Source organism: Notolepis coatsorum, assembly GCF_963971535.1.
Source record: "Notolepis coatsorum genome assembly, chromosome: 1".
NCBI lineage: Eukaryota > Metazoa > Chordata > Actinopteri > Aulopiformes > Paralepididae > Notolepis > Notolepis coatsorum.
In genome coordinates this window covers 266,362,835-266,375,884 of record NC_140165.1, presented here as the reverse complement: position 1 = coordinate 266,375,884, position 13,050 = coordinate 266,362,835, and the positions used below count along the sequence as shown (strand labels likewise).

Below are 13,050 nucleotides of genomic sequence, written 5' to 3'. Positions count from 1 at the left end.
GTATTGAGCCGTACTGTACTGTACCCATTCTGCAATCTGTTAAATAAAGTTTTCATTCATTCATTCATACATCACCTGCAGTGAGGCTGCCACCCAGTGGAGACTTGTGGTAATGACAGGAACATTCCTGAAGACACTGGAACTCCCAGAGGCAGAATATAAAAGCTGAGACAGTCCCACTGCTGAGACACAACGCAACACTGAACACACTCCAGCCTTCCATCACAACAAGAGGACTCAACAGTCAGTGAAGATGCTGCACTACCGTGGATTCCAGCCTTCTCTCAGCCCCTTCATGGACTTCTATTGGCCTGTGAGCAGTCTCTGGCCAGAGGTCTCACCTCTTCCCTGCCAGCGGGAGAGACTGCAGAGAAACATGCAGACGCTCCACAGCAGTCTGGAGTTGTTGGACAAACTTCAACAGAAGATCTTGGAGGAGGTGGAGCGTGTCCAGCCTCTGTGGCCATCCAGCCAGTCTCCTACAAGCTGGAGAAAGAGAAAGAGAGCTTTGCCCTGACCCTGGACACTAAAGACTTCTCCCCAGAGGAGCTGTCTGTCAAGCAGGTGGGCAGGAAGCTGAGAGTCAGTGGGGAGACAGAGAAGAAGCAGGGGGAGGGGAAAAGCTCCTACTCTTACAGACGGCAGGAGTTCAGACAGGAGTTTGATCTGCCTGAAGGGGTGGATCCTGAGGCCGTCACCTGCTCCCTGGCTCAGGACGGGAGGCTCCACATCCAGGCAGCAAAGCCTCCATCTGCTGAGGAGGCTGAGAGAGAGGTTGCCATCAGATGTTGCCTGGACAAGACACCAACACCACAGTTCTTCAGCACACAGACAGAGGGAAGTACCACACAGACCGACTCTGGCAACAAAACAGGACACTGCTGAAAAGATGGACTCGTAATGTTTTATGTCTCTGACCAAATTTGTACAAATGTGTATTTCATAACTTCTGTAAACTACTGAGGAGTTGGTCACAGTCAACCAGCATCAGCTAATGGGCCAAACCCTTTAGCTCAGCTGGTTAGTGCGGCCAACTGTGGACCCAGTGGTCCCAATTTCAAATCTACATGGTTACACTTCTACTTTATCCAAACAATGACATAATTTTCTTTTTACATGATTGTATTTTATCAATAAATGTTCTGGAAATGTACCTATTTCCTTTTCTTTTACTAATGTCGCACAGAATCCTCTAACAAAACAAAATAGCTTATGGGACTCCAACATCCTAGAAACTGTAAGCCTTTCCAATTAGTCGTGATGTCACACCAGACTGGTGGACAAGCTGATCGAGCTAGGTCTGAGCTCCGCCCTGAGCGCCTGGGTACTGGACTTTCTGAGCGAAAGACCCCAGGCGGTCAGGGTGGGGGGTCAGACCTCCAACACCATCACCCTGAGCATCGGGTCCCCCCAGGGCTGTGTTCTGAGCCCCCTGCTGTACTCACTCTACACACACGACTGTGTGGCCAAGTTCAGCTCCAACTCCATAGTGAAGTTCGCAGATGACACGGTGGTGGTGGGGCTGATCTCGGACAACGACGAGAAGGCCTACCGGGAGGAGGTTGAGGTACTGGAACGCTGGTGCCAGGACAACAGCCTGCTCCTGAACATTGGCAAAACCAAGGAACTGATCGTGGATTATAGGAGAGGACAGCAGGAGACACACACACCACTGATGATAAACGGGGCTACCGTGGACAGGGTGAGCAGCTTCAAGTACCTGGGGGTCCACATCTCAGAGGACCTGACATGGTCAACACACATAGGCACAGTAGTAAAGAAGGCGAAACAGCGTCTCTACCACCTGAGACAGTTAAGGAAGTTCAGAGTATCGGGGAAGATACTCCAGTCCTTCTACTCAGGAGCTGTAGAGAGCATCCTGACCGGAAACATCACTGCCTGGTATGGAAACAGCACGGCACAGGACAAGAAGGCCCTACAGAAAGTGGTGCGCTCAGCCGAGCGTACCACGGGTATTGCACTACCCCCCCTGCAGGTTCTATACAACAAGAGGTGCAAATCCAGAGCCTGCAGGATAATGAAAGACCCTCACCACCCCAATAACAGCCTGTTTCAGCTGCTGAGGTCAGGCAGACGCCTGCAAATCCCAGCTACTAGGACAGAGCGGCTTAGGCTCAGCTTCTTCCCCCAGGCCATCAGAGCCATGAACAATGTACATTGAGTGCTCAGAACATTGAACTGTCCACACACAAGCACACATGAACACACACACGACACGCACACTGTGCACGCTCACACACGAGCAGCCACTTAACACTTTAACATGAGCGGGCACACACTCATGTCGCACACACGCACACTTATGGCCAAAGGAAAGGACACTTTAAATTAGAATAACAGGAACAGTGTATTGCACTACCAAAGCTAACTAGCATGTCACACATGCGCTGTAAATAACTATGTACAGATACCGAGATGTCACTCCATGTTACCTGCTACCTGTTACTGCACAATGTTGTTTTCTTCTTTTGATTCTATTATATGTACCACTGTATTGCACATCGTTGCGGGCAAGACCACCCGCATTTCATTGTATACCTGTATGCCGTGACAATTAAAACTCTTGACTTGACTTGACAGTTATGCAGGTGGACTAGGAGTCATGGCCTTACATCAGATATAAGGATGTAGGCACGGCAGAAGATTTAACGTTTACAAATGATCAACTGAATATTGACACTTCATTCCATTGGCGTGACCAAGTTAGTGTCATAACAAACTTTTTCCACGTCTTTACATTACGAGCATTTGTTTTCTGGTTTATGGTATTTTCACCCAAACTCATACTATGTGGTTGATCATAGTAGGGTTTGGTATTCCAGCTAACAGGGTTGTGCTTATAGGGACTGCTACCTTAGCATTTCACTGAGCTGTAATACTTCTGAGATCCAAATGTTCTCTCAACTGTGGCCGTTTGATTTAAAACATGGCAATCAACCGGAGGGACAGTTGTTGGAAAGCTAAAGAAATTGACAATGATGTCAGAAATAAATCCCACTGGGAACGGATGTATCAGGAGATAAGTTCCCTTTGAAGGTACAGATACAGACGACACCGGCAACCAATATGGATGTCAACTCAGTTATTAAAATATTGCAACCCTTTTTGTTTATTTTATTTGTAAATTTGGTTTGATTATTTTCTACATTTGTTAACTCTTTCTGGTACACGGGTCTTTCACTGGTCTTTCACGGGTCTTTCAAATAATTGGTTGTTGAAGGTCACACAGAATAGCAACTTGAATGGTAATGTCTCTTTATTTATCCATGCAAGATCACACAACACAATCAAAGAGAGAGAAAAATCATAAAGGTTATATTATGATACAGTAGGAGGCAAATGTCCTCTTGAAGTAAACAGAGATATTGATAAAAAAAAGAGGACATGGAGAGGGCTTCAGCGTTCTTGTTTTGTTTCGGTAGGTGCTCTTTGGATTAAATCCGGGGTAGGATTCGTTATAGAAGAAAAGTTGAGATCCAAGGCAACTCTACAATTTTAAAATGCCTTTATTAATTGGCTTACATTATTTATAAAGTTTTAAAATACCGACATGTTTCGGCCTACACATGGCCTTCTTCAGGGTGTTGTAACTGTGACAAAACAAAACTGTAACTAAATAAAGAAAAAAGGAAAAAAACAGAACTCTGGGAGAGACTAATTACAATGGGGGACAGCTGGTGTTAAATGAATGAAGGCACAGCATATTCTTAACTTGATATAGTTAGAATACAATCTACTTATAAGCTATGTCTACGTTGAAGGAATATACAATAATACTAAATAGAAATAAAGAATTAGTATATTATATATGTATATATACACACACACTCAAAATATTGTAACAACATAAGGAAATGAGTCAAATCAAACATAGAATAGTTCAATAATAATATCAAAAACAACAATGTAAGAGCATTGAGTAATGCAAGACAAAAAAGACTACTATATAATGTAACCTACTTAGCCTATAGAAGTGACAACATGTCCATAGAGTCATTTAAACCTGCAAAGAGGTGGCCTGTAGTCTATCAAAATACAATAAATAACAATGCATAAATACAATAAATAAATAAAGTGTTCTACTGGCCTATAAAAATGACACCATGTCTATAGAATCATTTAAACCTGTGGAGTGAGGTGGCCTGTAGTCTATCGATCCAGCGGCTTTCTTTCTGGTTTAGAATTCTTTGTCTATTTCCTCCCCTAGACGTGAGCGGAACACTGTCAATGCCGATAGCTGTAAATAAAACAGAGGTACTTTGATGAACATCATGAATATGTTTAGCCATTGCATAATCCATGTTGTTAGTTTTGATAGCATATTTATGATCTGCCAGTCGATCAAGTAGGCGGCGTTTCGTACGACCAAAATAAAAAATGTCACATTTGGAACAGGACAGTATATAAATAACATGTGTCGTTTGACAATTAATGAAGCTGTTAGAAGTATATGTCTGTTTTGTAACTGGGTGGGTAAATCCTTTTGATCTTACCACCACATCGCATTGTTTGCAGTGACCACATCTATACGTTCCTATAGGAGGCTTGGGTAACCATGTAGATTTAACATCTGCCGGTAGATGGCTTCGTACTAATTTATCTCCGAGATTGGGGGCTCTCCTAAATGTACAGAGGGGCGGGTCAGGGAATATGTTAGACAGGGCCTCATCACATTGGATCAGGCTCCAATTCTTTTTAATTATATTGCGAACAGCAAGGGCCTTAGTACTATAAGTGGTGGAGAAAAACACCCTATCGGTTTTCTCTTTTAGTGTCTTTCTTTTTAAGAGAGAGTCGCATTCTACAGTAGCGGCTTTAGATATAGCTGTTTTAAGAGTGTTATGGGTATAGCCACAAAACTGTACATTGGGATATTGATAACCATTCTAGGTAATTTACATTGGAGGGGGTTGGGGGGGAACACTGTACAAACAAGCAAAACTGTACATTGGAATATTGACAAAACCATACTAGGTAAATTACTGTACATTGGAGGGGGTTGGGTTAGGACATTTACAGGGGTATGAAGACAGGATGTTCATATCTTCAGTGAGGCCCTCTTCGGCTGCTTCCCAAGTTGGCTTGCTGAGTAGGATGGCTATATGGCTGATCACAGCTCTTCTGCTCAACGTTGACACTCTGACCCTCCAGATGTGTTCTGCACATTTACCACTAGAGGGCAGAATGTCCCCATGTATCACCTGAACGTCACTCCTTACAGTGATACAGGTATAAAGACACTTGTAATAGTAGCTGCTCTAGGGACGTGTTGGCACAGGGTGAATGAAAGTGATGGTGAGCAGAGAAGAGTCACGGTCAGATGACTGGTCAGGTTTGAAGACAGGAGAGAGTTCCACTTTAAACTCTCTGTGGGTTTTATTCATCACGGAAATGGTGGGGAAATGTGTGTATGTGTGTGTGTGCTGCAACAGACACAGAAATATTGATCAATTAAAGGATACAACTCATATAATCTCAGTCTTAAATGCAAATAATAGTTATATAATAATAGGCAAATTAGATACTTTAAATATCTCTTACCAAATAAAATAAGTATAAGTCTTTATTTGTCATCAGATGAACACAAACGACACAAGAGGATTATAGCAGGGACTGAAGACAATAACTGACTATAAAGTCAGCGCCCCCTCAATGGGGAGCGACGACGCCTCCCTCGCGGACAAGCTCAACATCTTCTACGCTCGGTTTGGTGTAGACAGTGGCGCTGCTGGCTCTCCGGCTAGTGACGTCACTGGCGCGCCGGCTGTTGTGGAGGGGGGGGGGGGCAACCGCGGGGGGGCGGGGACGCTCTCTCGTTGTCGGAACACAGTGTGAGAAGAGCATTTATGCAGGTGAACACCAGGAAGGCTGCTGGCCCAGATGGCATAACAGGACGCATACTCAAGACCTGTGCCAACCAGCTGGCCCCTGTGTTCACCGCCATATTTAATCAATCACTGGCGGAGTCAGTGGTCCCTGCCTGCTTCAAGATGTCTACCATCATCCCTGTGCCGAAGAAACCCTCCCCAACATGTCCAAATGACTACAGACCGGTGGCACTCACCTCTGTGGTCATGAAATGTTTCGAGAGGCTGGTCAAGGACCACATTTGTGCCTCCCTCCCCAGTGATATGGACCCTATGCAATTTGCATACAGGACAAACAGGTCCACCGACGACGCAGTCTCCCAGGTACTGCACAGCACCCTCTCGCACCTTGACCGTCAGAAGGGGGGCTATGTGAGACTGTTGTTCATTGACTACAGCTCAGCGTTCAACACTATAGTCCCCACCAGACTGGTGGACAAGCTGATCGAGCTAGGTCTGAGCTCCGCCCTGAGCGCCTGGGTACTGGACTTTCTGAGCGAAAGACCCCAGGCGGTCAGGGTGGGGGGTCAGACCTCCAACACCATCACCCTGAGCATCGGGTCCCCCCAGGGCTGTGTTCTGAGCCCCCTGCTGTACTCACTCTACACACACGACTGTGTGGCCAAGTTCAGCTCCAACTCCATAGTGATGTTTGCAGATGACACGGTGGTGGTGGGGCTGATCTCGGACAACGACGAGAAGGCCTACCGGGAGGAGGTTGAGGTACTGGAACGCTGGTGCCAGGACAACAGCCTGCTCCTGAACATTGGTAAAACCAAGGAGCTGATCGTGGATTATAGGAGAGGACAGCAGGAGACGCACACACCACTGATGATTAACGGGGCTACCGTGGACAGGGTGAGCAGCTTCAAGTACCTGGGGGTCCACATCTCAGAGGACCTGACATGGTCAACACACATAGACACAGTAGTAAAGAAGGCGAAACAGCGTCTCTACCACCTGAGACAGTTAAGGAAGTTCAGAGTATCGGGAAAGATACTCCAGTCCTTCTACTCAGGAGCTGTAGAGAGCATCCTGACCGGAAACATCACTGCCTGGTATGGAAACAGCACGGCACAGGACAAGAAGGCCCTACAGAGAGTGGTGCGCTCAGCCGAGCGTACCACGGGTATTGCACTACCCCCCCTGCAGGTTCTATACAACAAGAGGTGCAAAAATGAAAGACCCTCACCACCCCAATAACAGCCTGTTTCAGCAGCTGAGGTCAGGCAGACGCCTGCGAACCCCAGCTACTAGGACAGAGCGGCTTAGGCTCAGCTTCTTCCCCCAGGCCATCAGAGTCATGAACAATGAACATTGAGTGCTCAGAACATTGAACTGTCCACACACAATAATAATAATAATAATAATAATAAATCAAATTTATATAGCGCCTATACACAAGCACACATGAACACACACGACACGCACAGGGCCGCCTGGGAGAAATGCGAGGCCCAGTGCGAGATTTAAACGCGAGCCCCCCCCCCCCCCCAAAAGGTAAAAAATATATATATATATATATATATATAATTTTTTTTTTTTTTTTTTTTTTTTAATACAGTCACCATATTCTTAAATAATAGCGCTGCCCGAGGCTGGGCATGATACAGTCAACATATAGCAAGAGAGAGAGCGAGAGAGAGCTCCCGTTCTACAGTCAATATACAGTGTACAGAGAGAGCGAGAGAGAGAGAGAGAGAGAGAGAGAGAGAGAGAGAGAGAGAGACACACATTGGAAAGAAATTGAAATGCTATTTGGCCCTAAACAGAGAGTACACAGTGAATACCTGAGCACTGTGACTGAAGATCCTTGACTAGGTACAGACTCAGCGAGCACAGCCTAGCCATCGAGAAAGGCCGCCATAGGCAGACTGTGTGTGTTAGAAAGAGAGAGAGAGAGAGAGAGAGAGAGAGAGAGAGAGAGAGCATGTGTGTTTGTCGTGTGTGTGTGTTAGAGAGAGAGCATGTATGAGAGAGATAAGCAAAGATGACCCCCTAAAGGATATTCACCTTTTAATGAAAGAACAAAACAGAAGGAAAAGATAACTTCACAAAGGCAACATGAATATACATAGATCCAAAAGGACAAAGATCAACACTTAAATCCAAAGAGAAGAGAGTCTATACCAGAGAAAACAAAGCAGCAAGGAGCCAATGGCCGACATCAGCTAAATAGGCTAGCCAGGTAGGCTACTGACACCAGGCCACACACAGCTTTGGCCAACGGCCCAACGCTACCCAAGCTACACAAACGACAAAGACAATTCACACACAGCACATGTCGTATCTCCAAATGTTGTGAAGTAACAGTTTTGCCTGGAAAAAAACATCGTTATTAACAAAACATTCGGGAGGGGAAGGAAGGAAGAGTGGGGTAATGTCATGACATTTTCATTCATCTTACCTGCACCAAGGAACGCAGGGCGAAAGGCCGCAACACAGGTCTCCACGTTGACGAAAGGCCTCTCGCTGGCGGCACAAAAAGAAGCTATGGCCGGAGCCTTGTCATGGTGCAGGCCCGACTACATCTTCTGTCAAAGATGATGTCGTAGTCAGAGTGCCAGAACCCCCTGCTATTCTCACGGCTAATGTCAATGGTCGTAGCACAAGCTAACAGCTAACTCTAGGCTAACTGATAGCATCTGTAGTAGTTTTTAATAGATATAGATCCTAAACTTCATTGTCCCATAGAAAAGGTCATAAGATTAAGTTTTGATTAGGAAAACAGCTACACTAGTCAGCCAACCAAATACATTCTTCTGGTGATTAAATTACTCCAACCTTTTGCCCTGTCTCACTAAAATAGATAGGGTTATTTACTAACGCAAGACCCCTCACAAAAGAGTTGGGTGTCGGGCCACTCAACAGCCGGCTGGAAACGATCAAGAACTGTTTGAACAAGATAACCTGCTTCCCCTTAGGGGGTTTTAGAACAAAGAGCCACCTGGGTTCGTCAGGGTGGGGGACAGGAAGGAGTTCAGATAAGCCCTAGTTAAACACATGTGACCACCATTTGGTCTCCTAGGAAGTAATAAGTAATAAACACATGTGACCACCTGGTTTGATCCTGCCTTGATTAATACTAAGTACATCTTCAAATGTCTAGTAACACACTTAGATTAGTTTGATATGAACTACAATTAGGCCTGTTTATATTGTGGTAATAATTCTGAATTAAATAATCTACATTGGAAAATAACTTAAAGGTGTCTTACTGAGTTAGGAGGTTTACCCTCAATGTGAAATAACTACAAATGCCTGTTATATTGTTCTAACCATCCTGAGTCGAATTATATGAAATATGCAATGTTTATGAGTCTTATTTAGTATCAAGATAAACTGTTCAATTATGATGTCTCTGTTTATGTAATCAATCTATATCTTGGGGTTCACCAACCAAAGTATTATGTTAAATATACAGTGAAACTATTCTCTGGGCTTAAAACAAAGTAGAGGGGGGTTGACCTATTAAGGACAACCCCCTATTTCAAATCCAAACTTAGCAGGCCTGTGATTGGAGGAACACAGCTGCTGGTGACATCACGAGAGACTCCAGGGCCCTCATTCATCAACGTGTTCTACGCACAGATCTGTGCTTACCCTGTGCGTACAATCATTTCTAAGCAAAGAGTGGGATTCATCAATTTCGATTTGAACTTGACTCCGTGCTTACATCTACGCACAGGTCAGACCAGGCGTACCTGGCGCCCAGTGGTAGAATATATTATTACAACAAGGAAATGAGCTTCTGTGCATAATAACACTGGCATGTTCTGTACGAACCGTAGTTCATTATAGTTCATTGTAAAATAGCAACAGTAGTGTAATTATGTTCAAAACCCTATAAATAGCATTTGGAATAATAGATCTTTCTCTCAGAATGAATGCAGCATGGTTTATATAGCGTTATCGGAATATACGGGGTGTAGGCTACTGACTGACTGCGCTCCGCGTAGCTTGATTGATTGATTGATTGATTGATTGAAAAGTTTATTAACAGATTGCAGAATGGGTACAGTACAGTACAGCTCAGTACATACAATTGTTAATTGGGGATGCAGACCAGAGAAAGACTTTCGTATTGTTTACATCAGGGTCCCCCATTTTCAATTCATCATAAATCATAAAGCTCAACTCGTTATTATTTTGCGCAGACCGCAGAAACACGGGAACGTTTTGATTATATTTAAAAGGCTTTACGTTAAACGAAACAAGTGGAATTTCGAAGCTGTAAGCAGAATACAAGTCATATGAATATAGTGTTCTTCCACCTTTTTACTGTATAAGAAAGAATAGAAAACGCATTGCAATGACACCAGATAGTGGACAGACTATGTATATGATGGGATTCAAGTTCGCGTTTTTGTTGATCATAGGCATGCTGTCAGAGTATGATATCAGAACATTTGTCGTCACAGATCATGTTCCTAATAGAACATAGGCTATGGCATGGATCGTGATATTGTGTGGACTGTTATTATTACTGTCTGTACCGGTACCACCCATTGTGACAACAGCCTTGTGAGTCCCGCACACAAACATGATGGAATTCAAGTTCATGTATTGAAAGGCAGGCTACATCATACATGCAGTGAGATTCATTGCTACCCAATACTGACATCAAAATAGATTGTAGTATGCCTCTAGAAATCATATGCAGCAGGTAGAAAATTGACGGGAGATCCATCGCGATTTGGAATAAGATTGAGGAGAACTTTAATCCCTGGGTATTAATCAAACAACACGGGAAAAGGCAGTCATATTCCAGCGCGGTATTTATTAGTGTTTGCGCTGCCCAGGCAGCAATGGTTAATAGATATCATATCCGACATCACCGTAAGTGTACACGTCTGTCAGCCTGTCTCATGACACGCTTCCCTCGGCTTAGTCCATTTTTCCACATTTCATGGGTGTATTCCATTACCGTATATGGTTAATCGGGGCGTTTCTGGTATGCAAATACGTGAAAGCGTGCACGAGCCACGGCGCAGAGCCAAGGTGGGATTCATCATGACAGGTGTGCGTAGAGCCTGCGTACGCACGTGTGATGAATCCCGACTTCCCTGTGCGTACACTAGTTCTACATTCCGTGCTTACGTGTGGAAATAGAACATGTTCTACGCACACATTGATGAATGAGGGCCCAGGCCTTTGCTATAATAGCTGGGGTGTGGGGACGAAGAGAGGACTCTGAAAACCAAATCACCGAGGAGGAACCACACCCATCTCTTCACACAGGAGCGGACGACGGCGGAAGCAGAGGAGAATCAACAGAACAAAGAACATCACTTTTGGAGGGAGAAACAGAACTTTGCTTTGTTCACTAGCAAGGGAACAGAGCTCATCAACAACTTATCAACTATCATTCTTTGATCTGATTTCTTAGAAGGGCGAGCGGCATATTGCTCCGGTACCTTGAATCTTTTATAGTGTTCTTTATTGTAATTTGTATACAACTCTTAACTTTGATTAAACAGCTGCTGTTATATACCCTCTTCTCCTCCTTTCTCCTGCTGCACCGCTGATCGTCATAACAAAGACCTCAAGTCTTTGTTTAAAGTACTTTTCAGGGCTTTAAAGGTTTTGAAATCACAACGCAGAGCAGATTAGATATTAGGTTCTGATATATATCAGAACCATAAGCCAGAAAAGTACTACACATCAAACTAATGTTCCCAGCCGAGCGTAGCCGGCAGCTAACGCCGTAGCTAAACAGCTAACTGGCTAACAGTTAGCTCAACCCGGCTATCGCTAACCATTAGCTAACGCAGAAGCAAGCTATGCGGCTACCACTGAAAAACTGTACAATGTGAGAAAAGCAATACAGGTGCTGACACCAGGCCACACACCGTTAGCTACTAGTACTACAACAGCTAGTCGGCCAGTTTGGCTCCAGAGAGAGAGAGAGAGAGAGAGAGAGATATCCACGGCGGGAATAGAATAGAGTTAATAGAATAGGTTAAAAACTCACCAAACGTCCAAGAGGATGGAGACAACCGCGTGGAGTTGACGAAGTTCATCTGCCAAACGACCATCCTCTTCATCTTGGCTGCATGCGCTGTCTCTAGGTTAGCTAACGCTAGTTAGCCTTTAGCTAAGCTAGCTACTAGCCGACATCATCATGGCTATATCCCGATGCTGGTTTGATGCTGGTAATAACAACACCAGCTCACAAGCCACGGCAATGGAGGGGGGGGGGGTCGGCTGCTGATGGAGGCGCAGTGTTCAGGGTAACAGAGCATGAGGTGAGGCGGACCTTTAAAAAAGTGAATATCAGGAAGGCAGCAGGTCCGGACGGCATCCCCGGCCGCGTCCTAAAAGTCTGTGCCGACCAACTGGCCCCAGTATTCACTGACATATTTAACCTGTCCTTAGAACAGGCTGTCATCCCCACCTGCCTGAAGAAGTCCACTATTATCCCTGTACCCAAGAAATCCAAGCCTGCTTGCCTCAACGACTACCGCCCTGTAGCTCTCACCTCCATAGCCATGAAGTGCTTTGAGAAGCTAGTAAAGGGCTACATCTGCTCCTCCCTCCCCATCAACATGGACCCCCTGCAATTTGCATACCGCCCCAACAGGTCCACGGAGGACGCCATAGCCCATGTGCTGCACACAGCAGCATCACACCTGGACAAGAGGCAGGGGAACTATGTGAGAATGCTATTCATCGACTACAGCTCGGCATTCAATACCATAGTCCCCTCCATACTCATAGCCAAGCTCAGGGACCTGGGCTTGAACTATGACCTCTGCCAGTGGGTCTTGGACTTCCTGACTGGCAGACCCCAGGTGGTGAGAGCAGGCAACTGCACCTCCTCATCCATCACCCTCAACATAGGGGCCCCCCAGGGCTGTGTTCTGAGTCCCCTCCTCTACTCCCTGTACACACACGACTGTGTGGCTCAGCGGAGTAGCAATACAATCATCAAATTTGCTGACGACACAGTGGTGGTGGGCCTGATCTCTGCCAACGACGAGAGGGCCTACCTGGAAGAGGTCAAGGTCCTGGCGGGATGGTGCCAGGAAAACAGCCTCTCCCTGAACGTCAGCAAAACAAAGGAGATGATTGTGGACTTCAGGAGGTCGGGGGTCAAGGACTACAGCCCCCTCAGCATCGACGGGGCACCGGTTGAGAGAGTCAACAGCTTTAAGTACCT

The 13,050-nt window shown here is 45.4% G+C and overlaps 1 pseudogene across 1 annotated transcript; it reads left to right on the top strand.

The window, feature by feature from the left end:
• Positions 1 to 253: 253 nt before the first annotated feature.
• LOC311224861 (heat shock protein 30-like) lies at positions 254 to 885 on the top strand (annotated as a pseudogene). The gene has a single exon. The product of its transcript is annotated as a heat shock protein 30-like (transcript).
• The last annotated feature ends 12,165 nt before the right edge of the window (positions 886 to 13,050 follow it).